Genomic DNA, 25,260 nt, shown 5'->3' with positions numbered 1-25,260 from the left:
GTTGTTTTTTGTTCTAGTTTATTTGATACTTCTGTTATTGGCAGCACTTCACAGGAAAGAAAGGTGGGTGCTTATCTCAAGGGACTGTTTGAAATTCATTACCTGCTAGGAATGAAAATAATTCCTAGCGTTGCAATAAAACAAGACTTGTTTTTAAAATAAGCATGTGCATAATTACGGTCTCGGAAGCCTTGGTCAGAACAAAGTGATCATTCCTAACCACAATATGGTTAATATTCAATTCTAAAAAAAAATTGTGTGTATAGTCATAGCCACATGACCACGGAATGTGCCCTAGAGTCAGACATGATTAGACAAAGGAAAGCTTTATCTTTTACATTATAAACAATGAAGTCTTAATTTTAAAATGTATAAGAGCCTAAAAACTTGGCTCTACCATTTGGCCTGAAGCCCCGCTGCATTCTCAGCCCAAGGCTGCCCATCATCCTGGTTTTTTAATCTTTTTTGTTGTGATTTGTATTCCTTTTTAAAAAAAATCACTTTTAAACTTTTTGTTATATTGTAAGCCACCCAGAGTCACTGTATTAGTGAGATGGGCAGCATAGAAATTTAATAAATGAAATAAATATGGAAATGATGAGATGTGTGCTGTGATATTATGATGAAAACTCCATCCTTCCGAATTTGTGTTGCATCATCAGACACAAGTACATAAAAGATGCTGTTTGTGCTGCATGCCCAGGATGGAGATAAATAATGTATCTTAAAACAGATGAAAATAATTTCCCAGAAATGTGTGTATAGCATATAAAAGATGGCAGCAAATTTTCATAGGCAAACTTTTAGAATCCAAACGTTCAGGGCACCATAAGATATATTTCGAAATTCCTTTGAAGGAAGAAATTAAATATACTAGATGCTACAAAAGGAGGAGGAGAGGCTGGTGAGAGATCATTGCTAAATTCTCTAGCAACAATGGGAAAAATAATGCATTTATCTGGAGGCTGGCTAAACAGCCTTAGGCTAAACAGGCCTATGACTGGGACCAGCCAAGAAAGTAAAACTTATCCTGTTGAAATCTGTATAGTTGGTAATATATTTTTCCAGTCCTTTAAAATGGCATGAAGAAGAAGATGAGGCAGAGCCTGGGGGTGGAGTCAAGAGTGGAATCAGTCTGGAGTTATTACATAGCCGAAAGCAATCTAAGTCCAACCTCCCTTGAATTCTGTTAACTCTTATTTAGTACCAATTTGGTGCTAACTATTAGTTGAGTAGATTCCAGTCTACAGGCTTGGGCAATAAATCATCTTAAGTGGAATTTATTTATTTATTTTATTTGGTTTGTCAATTGCTTACAAGATAATAGGTATAAGTATAAACATAGTTATGAATGCATGAAATGGATACATATAAGAAAAATAAAAAGAAACAATAGGACAGGGATGGTAGGCACGTTGGTGTGCTTATGCATGCCATTTTAGTTTTGTCCTTTTTCTAATCTGATGGATTGTTCTTTTCTTCAGAATTAGTTACACTACTGTATTGTTATTTGTCATGTGATATCTCAAATATACTACATTAGGGACAAGATTTCTAACTTATGAGCTACTTTTCTGATGAAGCCACTCTGTTGATCCATAATGGGATTGTCTTAGATATATGGCACACAGAAATATAGCATCTAGCAGTAGAAGTCACTATGTTATTGTTGAAAAGACAATCTTCCAGTGCAGTATCTTGCAAATTTAATTTCATGAATTGAACACTTCTTCACCTTTCAAAACTTGTTAAGTGGATAAAATTTCTGTTCTGACCTTTCATATTGAACCTGGTCGATGCATTCTTTTTCATATTTTGCAGTGCAAACACTAAATGGCTGCTGTAGATTTCAGTTGTTTGTTTCTTCAGTAGTGAGAAGTTGAGAACAGACATTTCATCCACTGTTTTCTGATGCCACATGCCATATTAGAACTTGGATTTTTAAGGCTGCCAAAGCAAACTCATATGGCACAAATATCAGCCATTAATAGAGCCTAGTAACACCACCCTTATGTAATAAAAAATCTGTACACACAGGATTTGTTGGAAAGAGATGCATCCACAAAAGACTGTGCTGTTCTGAAATCTACACACATACCAAAAAAAAAACCCTGTTACTTATGAAAAGGAAAAAAAATCCTAATACATACTTTAAAAAATATCTCCTCTGGGAAAAGAAATGCAACTGAATGCTGGAGTGAAATATATACTCTTAAAAAAAAATCTCTAAATCTCTAAAAAAGATTTCTCAGGGAACTTAGAGGAAAACAGTGTACTACAAAGCAAAAAAGCAACTCTGTTTAAATATTCTTTTAAAAAAGCCAATAGATCCTTGATACTACTAGTTTGCATATAAAACAGAACTGATCCAAACATTCCTGGATTAGATTAACCACACATACAAATGTTTATATACACATTGAAGGGGGAAAGTACCAAATGACAATTATATATGATAACATATCTTTGCAATTTACACAGGCAAGAATTTTAACAATACATAAGCCATAAATTCAAAGGAAACAGACAGCATCTTAGAAAATATCCTTTGGTTGCTGACTCCCTCCTTCTTGTTGGTAAAGAACCAGAATGTGGTGTTCATATAGATTTTTGTTGGTAAAGAACCAGAATGTGGTGTTCATATGGACAGAAAATCTGATTCTAGAATGGCTTGCAATCCAGTACATGTGTGTTCTTTGTAAGCAATTGCTATTTTGCGACTATGTGTATATATTCCTGCCAAAGATAATAGCACACAGCAGCCAGAAGAACAGAGTACAAATTATAGTCCCTCTAGGCTATAGACAATGAAATTAAAGGATAAAGTTAGATGGGGTTGGCACTGAGGGATGAAATTGCAAGTCTGTGCTGTGCTAATGTAGCATAGAATCAACATGGACCATTCAGCAATCTGAAAAGTCAGGCTTTACATTACCAGCTGGAGTTTACAAAGGGCAAGATAAATTAACATTCAAGTAATAATGTCTGCCATCGTAAAACCAAAACAACCAAAACTGTGGCAATGGATGATAGAACACACACACACACACACACACACACACACACACACACACACACCTGTTCCCCTTTAAAAAAAAATGCTTCTGTAAGTTTTATTTTCCCAATATTGATTTGTTATTGCTGTTTCATTAATGTGTAATCCTAAATATACTCTATGGCTATTAGAAAAAGGATGCAAAGCCTGGTTGGGTTTCCAACCGTGAAATGGTCTGCTGAGTTCGCATAGATCCTGAGCGTTTTCTTTTACACAATGTATGCCAAGCCTTTGACTCTCTTTACTGGAAATTAATGATACTAAAAATGTCCAATTAGTTTAAAAGGTTGCCATTTTAGCCATCCAACTTAAACACTCTAAATTTGCTTTAATTATTGTGTGCTGTTAGGTCTTTGACTCTTTAAAGCCTTCACTTCATTCCTATTCTTTTCCCCTACTTCTCCAGCTCTGCTGTTCTACTCTATTACCTCCATTACCCTCTATTGACATGAGTAGCCTTGCCTTTTCACCCATGTTTGGTACTTTGCCTTTGGCCTACTTCTTAATTTCAATTCACCATTAAAACAAAACAAATATATTTTGAACAGGGTTAGAATGTTTAGGGAGTTATTCCTACAGTTCTCATTGAGGAGAAATAGAGAAGTTTTTAGGGCTTCCATCCATTTCTTGACATAACTTAGAATCCTACTCCAGCTGCTCTACCACATTTTTATACATGAAGCTAGATTCTGAAATCTCTTTTGAAAAATGTGCTCATTCAGTTGTACATTTTCCCCGACAACCACATTTCATAAATGCCTGTTTGATATTGAAAAACCTCACATAATAATAGAATTTGCTAAGAACAATTTTGCCTATCTTTGCCTCAGGGCAAACTCATGGGTAACATGATTTATTAAATGAAAAAAGCTAGGTTGGGAACATTTGTCAGGTTTATATTTTCATAGATGTAAGCATTGTTTTAAATAATAACCCAAACACAGCCCTGAAGGAGGAGCTCACTAAATCAGAATCACAGGAAGAAAACTTGATCCCTGAACTTGAATCCCACACTTGATTTCTTCAATTCTCTGAACAATTTCTCCCAAGTCTGAAAATGCAAGAATTGTCATCTCCCAAATTCAACTACTGTATATAAGCATCTGGAACAGAGTGTGTGAGAGAGAGGCAGATAGAAAGACAAAGACTAGACACAGAGTTTGACTTTAAAATAGTAATTTATAAAATAGATACCAGATCCATTTATGGATTCCTGGACTGTCCCTTTTGAGATTCAGCACTGTTTAAGCAACCAGTAGAACTGGAATCTAACCATTTGGAATGTGGTTTGCAGATACTAAACTTCAATTTCTGAATCAGTCTCAAATACAGCAAGATAAAAAGGGAGGACTGAATAAGCCATTTAGAGTTAAGATACCTATATGATCATCTTTGCATTTTTATGTCCATTTCCTATTATACAGTATATACTTTATTGGGTATGTCTCATTCTTTAACACAATACATTTTAAAAACTTAGTTATTGCAGCTTATCATTTTGAGCACTACAATACGATTTTTGGGGCAAAGTTAGAGTCTCATCTGCAAGTGGGATGAGGATGTACAATTTTATTTTATTTTAAAAAATTTTATTTATTTTTGTCAATTGTTTACAAGATAATGGGTAAAAACATAGTTATGAATACATGGATACATATAAGAAAAAACAAACAAAAAAACCCAATAGGACAGGGACGGTAGGCACATTGGTGCACTTATGCACACCCCCTACAGACCTCTTAGGAAAGGAGTGAGGTCAATAGTAGACAGTCTAAGGTTAAAGTTTTTGGGGTTTGGGGAAGAAACCACAGAGTCAGGTAGAGTATTCCAGACATTGACCACTCTGTTGCTGAAGTCATATTTCCTGCAATCAAGTTTGGTGCAATTAACCTTGAGTTTGTATCTATTGTTTGCTCTTGTGTTGTTATGTTTGAAGCTGAAGTATTCATTGACAGTTAGGACATTGCAATGTATTGCAACTTGGGAAGTCTGGCTGAAAAGGTCGTGCTGAATTGATTTCTTCACAAACCTTAACAAAGTTTGGAAAGGATTTGGGGAAAAATGGTATTGCAATCAGTCGGAACAAAGAGCACTTCCAGTGTTCTCCCATCACCACTCTGGTGTTGTAACAACCATCTTTTTTTTCTCCAAGTTTTGGACCCTCATTCATAATTTGAACACATTTTCTGGGTATGCCTGATTGGAACAAAGTGCCTGAGTTGCTACTTCATTGGTAATAATTGGTTATTCCATCAGCTGCTCATCACACGTCTATTTCCCCAAAGCAGGACATTGCCTTTATTAGGTTTGGAAATGATAAAGCGTGAAGCAAAAGGTTGTTAGGTATCTTCAATTTGAGTACATTTATTCTTCCATGGTTTTCTAGGGATGTGTGTGTGTGTGTATGGAAAGGATAATATAATGGATGGTGATAAATAAGGATGAGATGCATATACAGGGATAACAGTTGGTTTATTTATAGCCATTAACATTCCCGAGCAATACCCACTGATGATATACATGATCAATTTACATGGTGATAATAGCTTAGCTTTGGTTCTTGCTGACAGAAAGAATGCAATTTCCCTTCCACACCATTAGAGCTTTCTTATAGTATCACATTCATCTCATAAATTGGAAACCATACAACATTTTACCAATACTATAATAAGTATTATAAGACAGGAAAAATATATATTTATTAATCATTATCATTGCAAAGTAAAAACCAATGCAAACTAAAAAGGAAGAAAAAGAAAAAGTCAAAAATGCAAAGGAAATAAAATAATGGAAAGAAAGAAAAGAAAGAATGAATGAATGAAAGAAATATAGTAAACAAAGAAAAATAAATATATAAAGAAGTGGCTTCCAACCTTCATCACATATAAACTTTAGTAACTTATCACCTTTAGTAATTCCTCTTAGTTTTATAGCCAATGATCCCTTTATTCAATGTTCTATCTCATATCTTAAAAGTGCCAGAAAAAACTACATATCTATTTCAATCTTCATCAAATAAACTAACTTTATATTTCTTCTACTTCTAACAATCTTAATCTTTACTGTATTCAATTAATGTCATAGAACTTGGTCTTCTTTCACTTTCTTTTTGTCCTTTCTCACAAGGTTCATCCAAACTTTAACAAACCACTTTTGCAAATCTAATGTATAAAAAATCCAAGTCACTTTTGATTTATTAATTCTCTTTTTTTAAAACTGATTTATTTTGTATGTTCAATGAGAAAGCTTTTTCCATGTCATTCATGTACCCCATCATTTGTAGATCTACTTTCAGTATTAATTGTGACCCTGTCTTTTCAGATAAAACTTGCTTTTCTGCCATTTCTTCCACAACAACATTTGGACACAATCTATCCATAGATGCAGATATTGCTATTGACATTGTTGATATTAACTTCAGATTAATTTTTTTTGGAAATGTACTTTCCAATGTGAATTTTTAATGATATAATTTTTAATATTATTCTGTAGCTGTTAATGAGTTTTAGGTATTCTTCTCCTTTAAAATCTTTGCTTTCTTCTTGTGTTAATTTTCTAAAATTGCTTACCTGTATTTTATCCTAGAAAAAATTCATTTCCACCTTCCCAAGGGAAGGATTCTTTATAATTAATTATTATTTCAAACTTACCTGCAGAGATGTTATTCAACAGGTTCTGACCAGTTCTGGAAAACCAGTAGGGGAAATTTTGAGTAGTTTGGAGAACCGGTAGCAGAAATTTTGACTAGTTCGTACTACCACCTGATTGGCCCCACCCCCATCTATTCTCTGCCTCCTGAGTCCCAGCTGATTGGCTGGGTCTTCTTTTGTTGCCCTGCATAAGAGAAGGAGCTGGAAAGCAGGTTAGTGGGGTGGGGAGGGAATGGGATTTTGCAGTATCCTTCCCCTGGAGTGGGGTAGAAATGAAGATTTTGTAGTATCCTTCCCCTGCCACACCCACCAGGCCACGCCCACAGAACCAGTAGTAAAAAAAATTGAATCCCACCACTGCTTACCTGGGTCCTTAATCAATTTATAATTTGCTAAACTCAAACTCTTAATTATCTTTTTGCTGTTTATTTTACACTTTAAAAACATCTTACACTTGTAGTTAAAATTTTCTTTAATGATTAAAGGCAGACTCACCCAGTGTTTTCAGACTTGCTGACCCAAAGGTCTCTAATAACAGAAAAGTTGTTGACAAGCATTTTCTGAATGTGATTACAAAAGAAACTATGTGAACTTGGTGTCCTTCTAAAAGTGCTAACTGCAGGTTGGGTAAGATGACTATTCCTTTGTCTTCCAGTAGTCTAAACTCACCAGAGACCTCTGTCTTGCAGTTTCTTCCCAAGGAGCAGTTGTCTGGAGCACTTGTGGGTGATCACATCCCTCTTCTTGTCTAAAGAGCAATTATTGAAGAGCAGGTTTACTTCCTAGCTTTCTTCTTCACTGCAGGCTCAACTTTTCATTTTCTTCTGGACCCCGCCCCCATTTCTCATTTTATTATTATTCACTTGCCATCTTTGTAGTCTCCCAAATTTAAGAAACCCAAGGCATATATCAACAGTAATCTAATTTTATTGAAACAAGCCTACAGGAAAGAGGGATTGTTCAAAAGAGTTCTTGTGCCTTGCTTTTGATTTTCTGTGAGACTACAGAGTAAATTCTAGTCTTCAAGGTTGCTATCCTAGATTAATTAGCTGAACCCCCATAGCCCAATTCTTGCATATCAACTTCCCCCCAATTTTGGCTTCAGAACTGGTCCTTTTGGATTTTGAATCTGTCCTGACAGTGACTACAGTCTTGCCTGAGTAGGACATAAGCTGGATGTTTAATCCCCAGCATGTTTATTAAAAACAAAAAAACAAAAACCTGCAGAAATTTGCTGGTAGGCAGTATGGAGAATACTGTGAGAGGTGAATCATAGGATGGTTTGATAGGATGTCTTCTTATGCTTCAGATTGTAGCAATAGCATTAGCACTTAAACTTCTATATTGCCCCATAGTGCTTTAAAGAACTCTTTGGGAAGTTTACAGAGTCAGCATACTGCCTTCAACAATCTGGGTCTTCATCTTACCAAACTCAGAAATATGGAAGGCTGAATCAACATTGAGCCCCATGAGCACTGAACTTTGGGCAGTGGGCAGAATTAGCCTGCAATATTGCATTCTAACCAGTGCGCCACCAGGGCTCCTTGTAGCATCTCTGATCCTTCTTTGCAATTCTGCACTTGACAACTGTTTTACACCACATACTTCATTCCAGATATGATGCATATGGTAACTTGTGTATGGAAAGAATGATAACAAAAGGCTTAACAAGAGAACATATCAAGTGTGTTTTGTGCTGTTCTGTCTCCAGGTTTTACTTTAACGTCTTAAAAACATCATCATTTATTTATAGCATCTTTAAATCTCATTCTTCAGCCCCTGTGGCTTTCAGAGCATCTGCCACACAATTCATGGAGGGAAACATACCCAGTTCCTGACAATAGACTTATTATCTAAAAGGAATGATGCAGAAGAAAAGGAGGAGAGTAGAAAAAGCAAGTTACTAATTTTTAAAATCAAATACCAGTACTTAAGCAATGATCAACTGGATGCAATTGAGAGGAAACAGGAATCTGGCAGAGTTGACCTTTTCAACAGGGCTGATTATTTATTTATTCATTCATTTCTATCCCTGTTATTATTTTTATAAATAACTCAAGGCGGTGAACATACACAGATTCTTCCCCCTCCTATTTTCCCCACAGTAACAACCCTATGAGGTAGCTGGACTGAAAGAAAGTGATTGGCCCAAAGTCACCCAGTCAGTTTTCATGCCTAAAGTGGGACTAGAACATACAGTCTTCTGCCTTCAAGCCTTAACTGCTAGACCAGCTGGCTCTACATAGTATACCCATGAAAGATTCTGAAGGAAAGTTTTTCTTTCCCGTCTTCTCTTCATCTGGGGTAGCCTGATGAGGTAAATTCACACTGCTGAAAGCACACAGCCAATCTGAGTGAATTCACACATTGAATTTTCCCAAACAGAAGGGCTAGGAGAAATAATGTGTTTTAGGGCTTCAGATCTGGATCACATCACTGTGTCCTTAGAGCCTTTGGTCTTTGAGGGAAGGCTGAAGGAGAGTCAGAGTTATGGAAACAGTATCATGATGCAAGTTCTCCTCCTTTGGTGAAGTGCACCACACCCAAAAGGGATAGTACTTATAGTAAAAGACTACAATGTTGTTTCAATATTCTGTCAAAACCATTGTCTGAAGATAAGGAAGGATTCTACTATTGTAGTAAAATATGTAATTTGTATATCCTATGCTCCCTCCATCCTAAAGAAAATCATCCTGGACTGTCATTTAGAAGGATAGATACTGAAGATGAAGCACAAATACTTTGGCCACTTAACAAGAAGAGAAGAGAACTCTTTTTATTAGGAACAATTAGAGGAGAATTTAGTAAAAGGCTAAATATATTATACTGCATATAGTAACAACAGCCAGAATTGCCTCTGCACAAAGTTGGAAATTGGATCGCACCCCTTCTGAGTAAATGGTAATAAAGAAAGTTTTGGACAGTGCAGAGATGAACAAGTTTACTTTAGAGTTGAAAGACAGAGAAGAATCAGAATATTATGTGGCATGGGATGAATGGTATAGATGGTTAGATAATAGAAATAAGGATTAAAAGTATATGTGCATGTAAATGTAGGTGTAACATAGATGTCACAGTGTTGCAAAGAATGTAAAAGAGTTTTGTATTCTTGGAAAAAATGCAATAAAAATAAATGTAAAAAAAAAAGAGAAGAGAAAAGAGAAAAGAAGAGGGAAAAAGAAGAGAAAAGACCCTGGGAAAGATGGAAGGCAAAAGGAAAAAAAGGGACAGCAAAGGATGAGATGGTTAGATAGTGTCACTGATGCCATGAACATGAATTTTAGCAAACTCTGGGAGACAGCGGAGGACAGGGGAGGGGCTGGGGTGCAATGGTCCATGGGCAGTGGTGGGATTCAACTGGTTCGCACCATTTCAGGCAAACCGGTTGTTAACAGATTTAACAGATAATCATAGTTGGAAGGGACCTTGTAGGTCATCTAGTCCAACCCACCCACCCAAGCGGGAGACTCTACACCATTTCTGACAAATGGCAGTCCAATCTCTTCTTGAAAGTCTCAAGTGATGGTGCTCCCACAACTTCTGAGGGCAAGGTATTCCATTGGTTGATTGTTCTCATTGTCAGAAAGTTTCTCCTTATTAAATTACCCTCTCCCTCTATCAAAAGTAGATCCTGGACACTGCACTGCACTGCAATAGAGGACAACAGAGTGGCTGGTGTGAGGGAAGGAGAAGGGCACTTCCCCTCTTTCTTCTCCCTGCTCCTCCTCCTTCCCTTTTTCCGGCTGCTCCGTTGCACATTTCTCCATTGTAGCGCAGTGCCCAGGATCCACTTCAGGGGTGGGATTCTACCAGTTCACACCTATTCGCTAGAACCAGTTGTTAACATTCTAAGCAGTTCAGAGAACCGGTTGTTAGAAGAAATTACTGACCTAATCCTGTAAGGAAGGCAGGAAGGAAACATTCTGATATTGCTTACAGAAACTGCCTCTCCATTAACCCTTATTACATTCTTGGCAGGACTAGACTTCCTGTCTCAGGAACGTCTCTGGAGTTTTTTTCCCCTCCTTTGCTGGTACTTTGCTTGTGTGGAGTGACCATTCAAAGTTACAATGGCACTGAAAAAAGTGACTTATGACCATTTTTCATACTTACGACTGTTGCAGCATCCCCACAGTCATGAGAGGCCAGGCGAGGAGATGTGATGTGATGCCTTGATGTGAGTGATATTGAATTGGTCACGCCCAGCCAATAACATGACCACCAAGCCACGTCCACCCAGTCACATGACCACCGAGCCACGCCCACCAACTAAGCCACGCCCACAGAACCGGTTGTTAAAAAATTTGAATCCCACCCTTGATCCACTTTGATAGTGGGGGTGTGTGGTAATTTAACAACCAGTTTGCCCAGGGTCAAGTTGGCCATTGCGGGAAGCTCGTCCCACAAGTGTGGCAGAGTTGGAAGATGGGGATGGGCCATGTCTCCCATGATAGCCAAACTGACCCTGGGCGAACCAGTTGTTAAAATTTGAATCCTACCACTGTCCATGGGGTTGTGAAGAATCAGACAGTACTTAGAGACTGAACAACAACATGCTGCCTCCAGCACTCCAGCAGGGATTTTAAAATTCTCTGCTTCTGTATAATTCAGGAGCATTTACTGTCTCTATAATAGTTGTGCTAGTGTTTTTAACACTATTCACTATGTTTGCCATAAAATTATCTAGCATGCCTTCTTATATAACTGAAAACCTAAGAGTTCAGAAAGGAATTAAGTTTTCCAACTAATCTGTAGAATATGTAAATCTCTTACTGCTTAATATATCCTGCTCATTTTTTTTAAAAAAAAAAAAACATTTGATTGTCTTTAGGATTTTTTTAAAAAATAGCTTTCATTTTGCCTTGAGTTCCATTTTAAAAATACAGTAATGAAAGTAAGATGGTCTACCAATGAACTATGATTCAATTTAGGAGGATTTTCTGACTATCTATTGTTAAATTAATTGCCAAATAATTACATTTAATTGACACATTTGTTTCCAATTTCCAAAAATTAACAGGGTATTAAATGAGTCAGGTCAATGACACCATTTAAAAGAGTGTAGAGTTTTGCTGTTAGACTTCAAAACAGCAGCTTTCATTAAACATCACTCCAGAATAATTTGTGTCATTAAAAGTGGTAAATTTTACCCAATTACTGCAGCTGTTTTAGTTTTATTTGCTTGACTCATTCCTAAGACAAGGATTTCAATAGCCAGGTTTTTGCTTGGGGGCTGTTGAGAGGTTTTTTTTTTTTTAATTAAAGTGAAATAGAATTATATCATTGTCTTTAACAATCTTGCTCTTTTCTGCTTGTAAACGTAATTGTACAAATATGCTTCATAATTAGATATGGATCTTATCAGACACCTTAAAGGAAAAGTTTGGAAACAATGTCACTGGGCTCTTAGCTTTTCTCTCCCTGAATGGGCAGTTTGGGAGAATGGCAGTATTGTTTTAAGCTAGTCTTAAACAATGCTTTACAGAACAGAGAGAACAGATAATGTATCAAGTGAAGTGAAGTGAAGTGAAGTGAAGTGAAGTAAGTCATGTTCCCAAGTAGCAGCTAGTGATAACAAAGACAATGCATAACTATGACAAGTAAGGTAAATAACACAACTGGCAAAGGTAAAACCTTTGGTTTGAGGAAAACAACATATAAAAAGAGTTGAAACAATCTCAGACCCACTTTTACCCCCTCTTAAACATAGTTATGGAAACTTCAATGCACATAATGGAAAAATGAGAAAGTTCTTTGCTACAGATACTGACACTGTAAAAAGAAGAGTATATAATTTGCATCATCTTGGAAAATAAAGCTATTTGCAACCAAAGCTATGACAACTTCAGTTGCATTGCAACTTTCTGTTTCTCTCAGAAAGGAGGTATCATAGAGCAATGGGTATCTGGATTTATGATTGTTTCATTTAAAGGAAAAAAAAACCAGGGGTGGGATTCAAATTTTTTAACAACCGGTTCTGTGGGTGTGGCTTAGGTGGTGGGCATGGCTTAAGTGGTGGGTGTGGCTTGATGGTCATGTGACTGGGTGGACGTGGCTTGGTGCTCATGTTATTGGTTGGGTGTGGCCAACTCAATATCACTCATATTGAGGCACGCATCTCCTCGCCAGGCCTCTCATGATTGTGGGGATGCTGCAACAGTTGTAAGTGTGAAAAATGGTCATGTCACTTTTTTCAGTGCCATTGTAACTTTGAATGGTCACTCCACACAAGCAAAGTACCAGCAAAGGAGGGGAAAAATACTCCAGAGACGTTCCTGAGACAGGAATTTTAGTCCTGCCAAGAATGTAATAAGGGTTAACGGAGAGGCAGTTTCTGTAAGCAACACCAGAATGTTTCCTTCCTGCCTTCCTTACAGGATTAGGCCAGTAATTTCTTCTAACAATGGGTTCTCCAGACTGCTTAGAATGTTAACAACCAGTTCTAGCAAATAGGTGCGAACTGGTAGAATCCCACCCCTGAAAAAAACACTGGAAATTCAGAGGTTTTTATAATGTGTTTTATTTATAAAACTGCAAGCAGAGCATAAAGAGGCAAACAGATAAAGCTATAGGCCTATAGATCCTTTCCCAATACAAATATCTAGAAAGAGATCCCATCACATTTCTAAATGCTACATCTCTTTCTTTCTCTACCTATTTGAAATGCAAAACTGCTGTGTTTTTTTTCCTACAATCTATCAATCCTCCTCCTAGATTCTTTCCTGCAAATGAATAGTTCTCTCAGAATTCAGGCACAGCTATTACATAGTATTAAATTCTTTTGTATTAAAGTCCTAACTGCTTTAGGCCAAACCATACTGATAAAGTTGCACATGGTAATGAAAGAGAAACAGCATTGTATGAATGTATGAATAATGTATGAATTATTATCTATTCATATTTAAAAAACATAAGTTGTCAGTCCATAGTTCATCAAAATCACATGTAGCTTTGGACCTCTTTTCTGCATCCATCCCAATTCTGGAGTGAAAAACATCATCATAAAAAGGATACCTATCCATCTTAACAGAGATGGAAGGAAACTTGGAGGTCTTCTAATCCATCCCCTTGCTCAAGCTGGAAACTCTGCACCAGGGGTGTCAAACTCATGTCATCACGGCATCATCACGTGACGTATCGGGACTTTTTCCCCTTTTGCTAAACCAGGCAGGGGCATGGCCAGTGTGTGATGCATCTGGCCCTCGGGCCGTGAGTTCAACAGCCCTGCCCTATACCATTCCAGACAAGTGGTTGTCTTCTTAAAAGCCCCCAGTGATTGAGCACCCGCAACTTCTGAAGGCAACTGATTCCATTGATTAATTGTTCTCACTGTCAGGAAATTTCTCCTTAGTTCTAGGTTACTTCTCTTGATTAGTTTCCACGCATTCTTGTCTTGCCTTCAAATGCTTTGGAAAATAAGTTGACCCCACTCTTCTTTGTGGTTTGCCAGCAGCAGGTGCGGACAGCAGAGGTCTCTGACAGCGAGGACGAAAGGGAACCAGTCAGGGAGAGGACTTGGACGAGGGTCCTGCGTCTGATGCAGCTATGGGGCCAGGACTATCGGAGAGTGGGGTGCTGCCTTCGGAGCTTTTGGAGTCTGGCAGCAGTGAAGCAGAGGACCCTGGGAGCCTGCGCCCAGTGCACGTGTGCGCAGGGCTGCTCGAAGGAGAGAGCAGCTGAAGCAGCAAGGCCAACTTGGGAGTAAGGCTGGAAGGTGATTGACCCTCCCATAAGGGATAAAAACCATCCCTTGGGGATGTGTTCTTTGCAGGAAGCAAAGAAGTTCTTTAGACTCTGAGTCTTTGTTGAAGTCCTGCAAACTCCTGTGGTTTGGTTTTGAAACTTCTGTCGGTTGATATTTATCAATCATTAGACTTCTGTCCTTGGCAGCCTTTGCTTTTATCTCGGACAATTAGGTTTAAATGTCTCGTGGCTGGGAATGCAAAGAATTCCCAGTGCCTCATTAAAAAAGGTTTGCTTTTATACAGTTTGTGTTTGTTTAATTGGAACAAGGCTTGGTTAGAACAAAAGGTGATCATGAGACCCTGGGATACCACCACAGTCACAAATATGAGTCAGTTGCCAAGTGGCTGAATTTTGATCATGTGACCATGGAGATGATGCAATGGACTAAGTGGAAAAGTGGTCATAAGTCACTTTTTTTCAGTGCCATTGTAACTTTGAATGGTTACTAAATGAACTATTGTAAGTCAAGGACTACCTATATAGCTGAAGCAGGTTGTGAGAGACTGGCAGTAAACCTGTAGTTTGTTGATGGGGCATTGGACTTCTGCAACACAGGCTTTAAGAACCACTGCCTTAGAATACAAACCAGGGGTCCTGGTGGAATAGCATCATGTCTATGTGGCTGGCTTTGCTCCATCCCTGTGCACATTTGTGAATTAAATCTCTGAATATTCAGCTATGGATGCCTAAGGCAGGAGGAGGCAATAACGACTTGGTCCCACTTTTCTCTTAGTAGATGTAATATCCACAGTTGTGATTTCAGCAAATGACCTTGACATTCACCCAATCTTGTTTTCCTGGGTTATCTGGACATTTGCTCTATAGTGACAAGGGAAAGGTGCCAACCTCACTAGCCCAATTCTTTCCATTGCATATCTTGGAAAACTTCAGGAAGATATTCCCCCCACCCCCCCTAGAATTTACTAACGCTGCTTTGAAGCTTTAGCTCTTTCTTGCATAGTTTTCATACCTTCCACTGCAAAGCTCCTTAAAGGCTGCTTGTTGGGTTTCTTTGAACAAAATAGCCAAACTTGGCCACTTTAAGACTTGTGGACTTCAACTCCCAGAATTCCTCCTCCAGTCATGTTAGCTCAGGAATCCTGGGAGCTGAAGTCCACAAGTCTTAAACTTGCCAAGCTTGAAGACCCTTGGGTTAAAGTGTTGCCTGCTACACAGTACTTTTCCAGATCAATTGTAAAATTCACTTGGCCTGTGGTCAGTTAAAAAAAATGTACGTACCCTTTACTGATTTGTTCCTCTTTTATTGTTTCGGATGGGTTGTTCTTACTGCATTGACTGCTGCAGGAAAGTTCCATATTGCTGCAAATTAGTTGCCGGACAAAAGATTTTACCACAGCCTTTAGCTAAGGAGCCCCTTGTTTTTTTCTTTTCTTGATTCTTGCTTGGATTTCACAAATCAGCTACCACTTCTGATCCCTGTTGCAGATAGATTTGGTTGTTTTTTTGTATAATAAAAAGATAGCAACAGAAGGAGGAAAAAAAAAGTGGCTTCTAGGCCTAACCATTTGGGGGTGCAGGTGGGAAGATGTGACATCAAGTTTTCCTGTGACAAATGATGCCTGTGCAAGAAAACCAGAGTGTCAGGGAAAGGCTAATGCCGCCGCAGCTGTTATTTCTAAGAAATGAGCAATGGAGTTTATGCAATATTTATTAAGAAGGTATCCATACTGATTTATATAAATCTGCTTGAGCTGGTGGCACTTTCAGAATTTTAAGAGCGTTCTCTGAGTGCCCACATAAAATGGTTGCATGACAAGCCTAATATTGACAAAGAGAAAGGGAAATTTTCCCCAGGATCCTGTTCCCTATTGCACTATTAGAAAAGGCAATATGGCCAAGATCAGAACATGGGATTTTTTTTTTTTAGAATAGAACACACCTTATTCCTACAGGATCACCGACTATTACTATTTTATGATATTTTTCCTCCTTTAAAAAAAAATGAACTGGTTCAATCTGCCTGATGTCATAATATGATTCACCATAGAGTCCCCCAAACATACATGTCAGAACAGTGTCAAATCTGAGATTCAACGGTAAGAAGATTACATTCAAATCTGAGATCAAAGGAAAGAAGATTTTATTCAGGAGGTGATTCAATAAGAAGTTCAAGATAGGCAAAGCATAAAAGTGCCCACAGCTCCCTCTTCTTTTGGCAAAAATGGAATGGAAATAGCAGAGATGGTAGATCTATTAAGCCATATTAAGATGACAAGGTTCGGCTGGATAGCTTCAAGGGTTTCAGTGTAATACATTTTTGAAATATTCTCCCATAGTTTCTTTTATGGTAGTGCAGGAATAAAGAAGCAACAATACGGCACATTCTAAATTGCTCTACAAAGAATCTCAGGCTTAATCATGTTGAACAGTTCTCTTGTTCAAATTCAGAAATAAATATTTTCCCCGGCTAAAAAAAAGAAAATAGATCAAAATATCTACCAGTGACTTCTTACTTTGGGGGCATGATAGATTGATTGGCATGCTTCATTAGAAATGCATTCTGTAATAAATAAAATAATAATAATAATAATAACATCTCAAAAATAGATTTCCATGTGAGTTATCACAATAGTTAATCCTTGCTAAACTATGGCAATTGGGACCAGAATTTCCATTAAGTGATGATGTCATGTTGTTTAGTGGGGGTGATTCTATCAACCCTCTTGTTGTTCAGCAAGGACTGTGTTAGTTAATTGAGTGCCATGCAGGTTGCAAGCAGGCAGTCAGGCAAGTTCTGGTTGTGTTGGTACACTGTGGGGCCATAAGTGACTGCTGTTGGGTGGGGAGCTTGTACGACAATTCACAAGGCATGATATCAGCATGATCAGGGTTGCTGCTGCTGGGTGAGGGAGGACGTAAGAGATTTACTGGATTGACATGTGTAGGAGAAGAGCAGGCAGAATCTGGGGGTGGAGTCAAGAGAGGAATCACCCTGAAGTCATTACATTCCCACAAGTGACCCAAATTCACCCTCTCTTGAATTTTGCTGACTTTTAACTAGCACCAGTTTAGTGCTGACTATTAATTGACTAGATTCTTGTATATAGGCAAAAGCAATAAATCATCTTAACTGGAACTTAATGTGTGGTCCCAATTTTTTTGTGCCTGACACATGTGACATTCCCTGATGGTTTCCTCACTGACTTGTGGGAAACCAGCAGAGAAGGTGATAAATGGTGATCATGTGACTTGGCAATCATAAAATTACAAGCTGGTTGTTAAGCATCCAGATCAGGGGTGGGATTCTACCGGTTCTGTCCGGTTCTACAGAACCGGTAGCTCTGAAGAGCAGAAGACACAGAACCGGTTCTGTGTCTGCTGCTGTTTTGGCCCACCCCCTGCCCGGGCTCTTACCTGTTCTTTATTTCCTGCTTTTTCAACCGCAGCTGCTTTGCGCGGCACAGCTGCGGTTGAAAAAGCAGGAAAAAGGGGCTTTTCCAACCACTGCGCACCCACACGCAGCGCTGCTCAGCTGTCTGGGCAGCTCAGCAGGCTGTAAATTGCACTTGCGCAACTCATGCGACTTGTGCATGCGTGCGCGACGCAGAGTAACAGAACCAGTAGTTATACCGGTTGGATCCCATCCCTGATCCAGATCCTGTTATTAGGGGGATGCTGTGATGGCCAGAACTTAAAAGACTGTCCATAAGTCTTTTTTTTTCCAGCACTTTCATAATTTCAAATGGTCAGAGAACATACGGTTGGTAAGCAAAGATTACTTGTATTTAAGATCAAATGTCTAAAACTGGGAACAATCATTAACATTTATTGATTTAACATTTTATCTTTTCCACTTCATCTATTAATTTTATTTTATTTTAAAATTCCATTATCAATTAAGGTAAGCTAACATACTGCATTTTAAAAACCAAAACCCAACATTGACAGCAGCTCAGTGAGAAACGTGAAGATGGTGCAGGTTTAACTCCTTACATATAATTCCAGAGAAGCAATAAAAATAGGGGAGGGGAGGGTAGTGTAATGTCCCACCATGATGTAACTTATAGATGCTGATTATCTTGAAAATGTGGTGAGGTGGAAGATACATCGATTCTGCTGGTGGATTCCATTTTATAAAGGATGGTTGATATTATAGTCCACGGTTTAAGCCTCAACCCAGTTTTCCGTGAGATATGCAGCAAATCAATTTATTCACTGGGTCTGAATTATCACTTGATTGAATGATTGGGAAGAATAGTTCAGCCAAATCTTAGTTACCTCCCACTCTTGACTTATTGCACCCCCAAATTGGAAAATTTTCTATATTATTATTCATCAGTTTTTTGCTTTTGTTTTGCAACTTAGCTTGGCTTACTTCCTTTTCCATTCCATGTTTCTAGTAGCTATTTAAGTTGTTAAGCTATTTAAATTGAAGTAGAAAAAAATTTTTTTTGATAATCCTGTATACTAATAAAAAAAACACTTGCCCAAATTATCTGCATTTTGCTTACCCAATTTACTTACTTTCATACTGTTTCTTCCTGGTGTCCCTTTGGAATGAATCAACTGGGTCAGCATAGCTGAGAAAGAGCAAAGATGGTTATCTAGTCAATTGTCTATTGCAGGGCTGTCAAACTCCTGGCCCATGGGCCAGATGTGTCATGTGCTGGCCATTCCCACACCCAGTTTAGCGAAGGGGGGATAAAGTCCTGATGTCACATGATGCCCGTGATGAGTTTGACACCCCTGGTCTATTGAATAGTTGAAACAGCACAGTTCTCTTACTTTAAAGTTGGACATGTTGGTTTATATATCAATGTGGGGCTTATATTATTTTATCCCTTTCCCCCATTAATTCATAAGCTTATTTCCCATTCAACATATGATGAGCAAGTTAATGACCAATCAAATCCATACACATATCAAATGCCTATTTTTCAAACATAAAAAAATGTAAAATGTTTGTGTAAATGTATTAGGTTTCATTGCCTATTTCACTTTTGTTGTCCTTACTTTTCCCAGACAGGGACTACATGAAGAAAAGTAGTGTTTTCTTATTAGTTTTATAGCAGAGGAGCACATTTTGCAGTAGCGATTGAAATTCTGTACAAACTTACCTTAATTTGATGTATTTAACCCTACCTTTCTTCTATTTTCCATCAAAGAACTTACCTGATTTACTGATTGGCTTCAAATATCTATCTAACTTATAATGGTGGTTTCCTTAGCTTTGGACAGGTTATGTGAAAACTCAGCATTCGTGGTTGCAGCCTTAATTAATGATGTATCAGAGTGAACCCAGTCCATTATAGCTCAGTCAACAAATTTGTGTGAGCAGTGAGACAGCTTGTTTAATGGTTCAGGTCCAGCTGTTCTCTTACTGTTGCTCAGAAGTTTTATATTGCACATTTATTGTGGCATACGCTTCTGAGGCAATTAGGCTCTGTTTCCTCACATTTCATTATCATCATTATGGTTTATACATTTCATTTTCCCATGTGACATTGTGCACTGCACCGCTGAGAGGACTGAATCCAGATAAGAATACAGCAAAATCTCTCTTCATAAGAACATTATATCTTAATGCCTACATAGTGTGTGCCACAAATCATATTGATGGGCTTTATAATAAATACTTGCCCTGAGAGATTCACTCTCTGCAAGAACTAAGATGGATCTCTGACAAAGTATCTACATTTTAGCAAAAATTAATACTGCATCTTTTCATTCCTACCTGTGCCATGGAGAAATCCTGAATTGTGTAGTTCTAAGTGAGCCGCCAAGAGTTGTTATATCTAAAGCCATATCCCACTTTCCTTAAAACACCTGACTTTATGGGTATTTTAATTGAAACCATAACAAAGGTGCTACATCTGACCTTTTGACTTGAAAGGTGGTTAAAAAGTATGAAATATAGGTATAAATAAATAAAAGCATGCAATGGAGTTTCTTAGTCTCTTCTTCCATAGGTCAATTGCTATGATATCATTAGCATCCTACTTTTTAAAAGAAAATTGCCATCGGTTAATGAAATGATTACATCTAAGAGAAGACTGTATTTGTGGGATAATGCCTACATAATGGTCAGGCATGACTAGATACTCTATTGTTTCATGTTTGTATCTCCATTCTGCTATCTGTCATGGAGAATTTATAAAATTTATTTTAGAAAGGGTTTGCTACAATATTACTACAATATTCAGGCTGTGTCTAACACTCACCTAGTATATTTCATAATGAATAAAGACTGATTAAACCATGGACTGAAAGAGGAATCTTATTGTGATCCCATAATATATCATATTTCTTTTTCACATTGAGGTTGAATTAATGGTCATGTTAATGCCCTGGTAATGAATAAATCAAAATACAAAATGGAATCTTGGGTCAATTAGATACCCAAATTCATTAACTCTCTTAGCTTGACTTTTCATTTGATTATTAGAGCTGTACATAATTTTGGAAACAATTTAGAAAAAAGGTGTTTTAAACATGCAGCAGTGTGAATGTAGCACTTGCCTGGAACTCTTTAAAGCGGCAGTGTCTTTTCCAAGGATCATTGGGTAGTTGTAGAGTGGAATGGGGCAACTTGCTGCAGCCAACATGCCAAGGCCAAATGGGACAATTCAACAATTCAAATATTTAAAATAATTTTAAAAATAATTTTAATTTTTGTCATTCACATTTTATTTTGTCCCTCCTTTGGCATCCTTTCTTTAATATTTTATTCCACCATTTCTTTGATATATTAGTGTAACTCTTGTCCTGTGGCAAGTTGTCTCAAAGAGAGTTGGCCGTAGTGAGTTGTTCCGCAGAAAGTTGGTCATGGTAAGGTGGTCCCAAGAACTCAAAGTGGTGTTCTGCTTGTGTTCCACTTGAAAGCTGTCAGAAAGATGCTAACGAATTCAAACCACTTCTTGTAAAATCTTCCTCAATCATATTATATGTGTATTATAATGTATATGGGAATAAGAAGCAGAATAAAACAATGGTAAACTATAAATGGACTCCACAATTAGCTTTTACAGATTTCAAAATGTATGTAGGAAAAACCTCTGCCTAATAGCCTCTTCATTTAAATTCAAGAGAGGTGGAACACCAAGCTAGATATAAAAAGATTATTAGCTGCTGTGATAGAATAAAATTTACCCACTAGCTTTCTTTAAGCCATCCTGTTCTCTCTTCAGGCCTTTTAATATTGAGATTCCTAACATCGTAACTGTCCATCAAAGAGACTGGCAAGAAGGCTGGATTTTCTTCTTTGAAGCTAAGACCCTGACTCATCAACCCAAACAAAAAGCTTCTTGCTAGATCAAGAAAGTCTTATTTAACCATCACACTCTACTGCAGCAGCACCAATGACTTTGGCTGATCTTTAAAAAACAACAACTAAGTAGGGCAGATCCAAATAATACCTGGATGTAAAATTACCAGGAGCTTTCAAGTTGAGGGTGAAATTTGAGAATTTTATAAAAAGGACCACCATCTAGAAGTGGGCACTGTTAAACCACTTTCTAATGCTGTCAAAATAAAAATATAGCTGCATCCATGTAGTCACCAATGTTAGGCTGCGCTTAAAGACTTTTTTTAAAAATCTCTACCATAAATCATAATCTTGTTAAAATATTTTGTTCTTTTCTGTATTACTTTGTCAAATTTAAGGGTTCTTTTCCTTTAATTGTAATCTTTAGTTTCTTCTGTTTGTCTCTAGTGCCGAACTTTGAATGTCTTATCTTATGATTTTTTTTTTAAAAAAAAGATCATTCAAAACAAAAATATTTCCCCATGGGATGATTTCTTATAATTCCAAAATCTACCTGGACCCTTAGTCCATTTACTACTTACCAGAATCAAAGTTCTAATCATCCTTTTGCTATTATTCCAAAATAATTTTGGTTTAGGTCCTTAAACACAGTTAAAACTGCTTTCACTAAAGACTGAAGGAAACTCATCCTGTGTTGCCATAATGATGGATCCAAAGGTTTCTAGCCATTCTTCTAGCCATTCTAGCCAAAGGTTTCTTTTTAGCTATTCTAGAATAGCTAAAAAGCAATTAGCAAGAATTATCTAAAGGTGGTTAGCAAAGGAACTAATGAATGAAGGAGAATATACATGTCCCAGGATAATGTTGCAGGATCTAATCTGGGTCGGTCACTGGGACCAGAGGTTTAGTCTGTTGAGCTTTCGGATTCGTGTTGGGGCCCATTCTTCAGTGAACTTCTATTTAGCAGAGTTTGTGCTGTTCTGTGTGTGGTATTTACAGTGCCTGTTGTATGTGGCGTTTAGGTGTTGATCAGGGCGTGTTGATAGCTCATCAATGACTAAAAAGCCAGCCACCAACACATCCCAGTCAACATCTAAAAACGCCACATTCAACAGGCACTATAAATACCTCACAGAGAACAGCACAGACTCTGCTAGATAGAAATTCCCTGAGGATGGGCTCCAGCACCAATCCGTAAGCTCGGAAGACAAAACCTTTGATCCCGGTGACTGACCCAGATTGGATCCTGCAAACAAGGAACTATGTGAACTAGTGTCCTTTTGAAAGGCAACAACCATGCTTTGAGAGAAGATGATTTTCCCCTTGTTTTCCAGAGCTCTAAATTTGATGGAGACCACTGTCTTGCATCTCTTCATAAAGAGCAATCGCATGGAGGACTTCTGGATGACTCCAATCCTTTCCTTGTCCAGAGAGGAATTAGAAAGGGATGATCTATTCACTGGCTCTTTACTTCACCATACTTGTTGGTTTCACTTTTAGCAGAACTTTCTGAAGTTGCCATTTCTTCCTTGGAAGACTTTGTTACTGTCCTTGTTACTTCTACAAAGATCTTACAAAGCTTTCTTATGTTGCTTATGTTGAGCATCCAGTACTTTCCAAATGATACTGTCAGTGAAACATTTAAACAAGCAGCCACTCACATCTTCCTGCTTGGAATGAATTGAAAAGTTTAAGCAAACTACAGAAAAAGTAAAAAGGATTCTTTCCCCTCAAGCATAATGGAGACAAATGGGTAGAGAGGTCTCAAAAATTGACCTTAACTACAATAAACTGCTCACAGCATGACTAGCAATCCATCAATTTGCTCCATTTTTGCCAGAATGCCACAGTGGAAAGCTATAATATTTCTCAAACTGTTGTTAACCAGAACAAACTCATTATTGGTCTACTGAGGTAACCCAAAAAGAATGGCAAAATAAGTTTAAACAACTTGCTTTTAGGTTGCAATCTTACCACAATTATTTGGAAATAGGTTCCACTGACTCAATAGGACTTATTTCTGAATCAAATTGCACAGGCAGAGCCTTAGGGAACTTTTATACATGGATCTGGGGATTTACTTAATTATTCTCTTTCTTCTGCATTATATATAGGTGTCCCAGTTTGGTGTCAGGTGATTTGACTATCCATATTCCCAAGTGCCATCAGCTATAAAGAAAGGGAAGGGGGGAAATATCTGTTTTACTACATTAATTAATGTATGGCTTGAGCATTAGAGGTTCAGCAAATATTTAGAATTAAGGCAGTTTAAAAAAGTTGCAAGGGCCTTTTATCAGTGGACTCCATCCAGTGTTTCCCCCTCTATTTTGTTATCGTGTATATAATATAGATCCATCTATCCATCTATCTGTCTCTCTGTCCATCCATCCATCCATCCATCCATCCATCCATCCATCCATCCATCCATCCATCCAATCTGAGAGTTTAAAAACTAAACTGAACTAAACTGAAACCAGAACTTCATGATAAGCAGTGTTCCGATATCTCAGGGGTGTATGTATATACACACACACACATATCTACACATACATGTACATATGGCATGGTGGCCTAGTGTTGAACACAGTCATCTCCCATCAGGTTGAGGGTTCAATCCTAGGTAGCAGTGGATGTTTCTCTCCTAAGGCGCAAAGAAAAAAAAATCTATGAATACTGTGTAGGTGTCATGAAGGGCATCTGGTCAGTAAATGCTCAGCTCCATCCAGTCGCTCCAACTCTACCTCGAATTAAGGGATTATAGGGTCATAAACAGGAATATGTTTGTGTATGTGTGTGTATATGTGTCTGGTGTACACAGATAATTGTGTAGAACTAATCTAGACCAGGGGTGTCAAACTCACATCATCACATTGTTGTCACGTGATGTATCAGGACTTTTCCCCCTTCGCTAAACCAGGCATGGGTGTGGCCAGTGCGTAATGCATCTGCCCCATGGACCGGGAGTTTGATAGTCCTAATCTAGACTATATAAAATATATATCTATTCCAGACAGCTAATTTTTCGTATTTAGGGAAGATTTTAATATACTTAAAAATAGATTGTTACCATAATGTATGCAAAATGAGGAGAGTAGTAAGAGTATGCTCAGTAATAGGTTGAGTGACATTTTAGAAATTCTCTTGAGTATTTAGTCTTGCTGGAGGGAAATACACTTTATAAAGATCACAGACATTCCCTGTGGAGACCTATAACCTTTCTTGAAGCTACTCACTAGCAACCAATAGTTTTGTTCTCTCTGCAAGAGAGACAATTGTAATTGGCTTAAATATATGCTAGCACAGCCTCAGGGAATACTGATAAAGGGCCCTTTAAAAGATAATTCAAGTATAGTTCAAAGCACTGTTAGCTGTATGTATAAAGTCAAATGCAGAAAACTGTTCATCTAGGTTTGTCCCATATATTTCATTCTAACATAATTTCTTTCTTCTCCCCTCCTTTAGGAATACCAGTTAAAGCATATGTGCATTTATTAACAATTTAATTTGTGCCACTATTATGGGGGGCGGGAGGGTTGGAATTTTCCAGAGGGGAAAAAATAGTATGAGAATACTAATATTTGATA

This window comes from Notechis scutatus, chromosome 1, assembly GCF_049901735.1.
Source record: "Notechis scutatus isolate UNSWTSFEM ecotype Mainland chromosome 1, rNotScu1.2, whole genome shotgun sequence".
Lineage (NCBI taxonomy): Eukaryota > Metazoa > Chordata > Lepidosauria > Squamata > Elapidae > Notechis > Notechis scutatus.
This window is presented reverse-complemented; position numbering follows the sequence as displayed.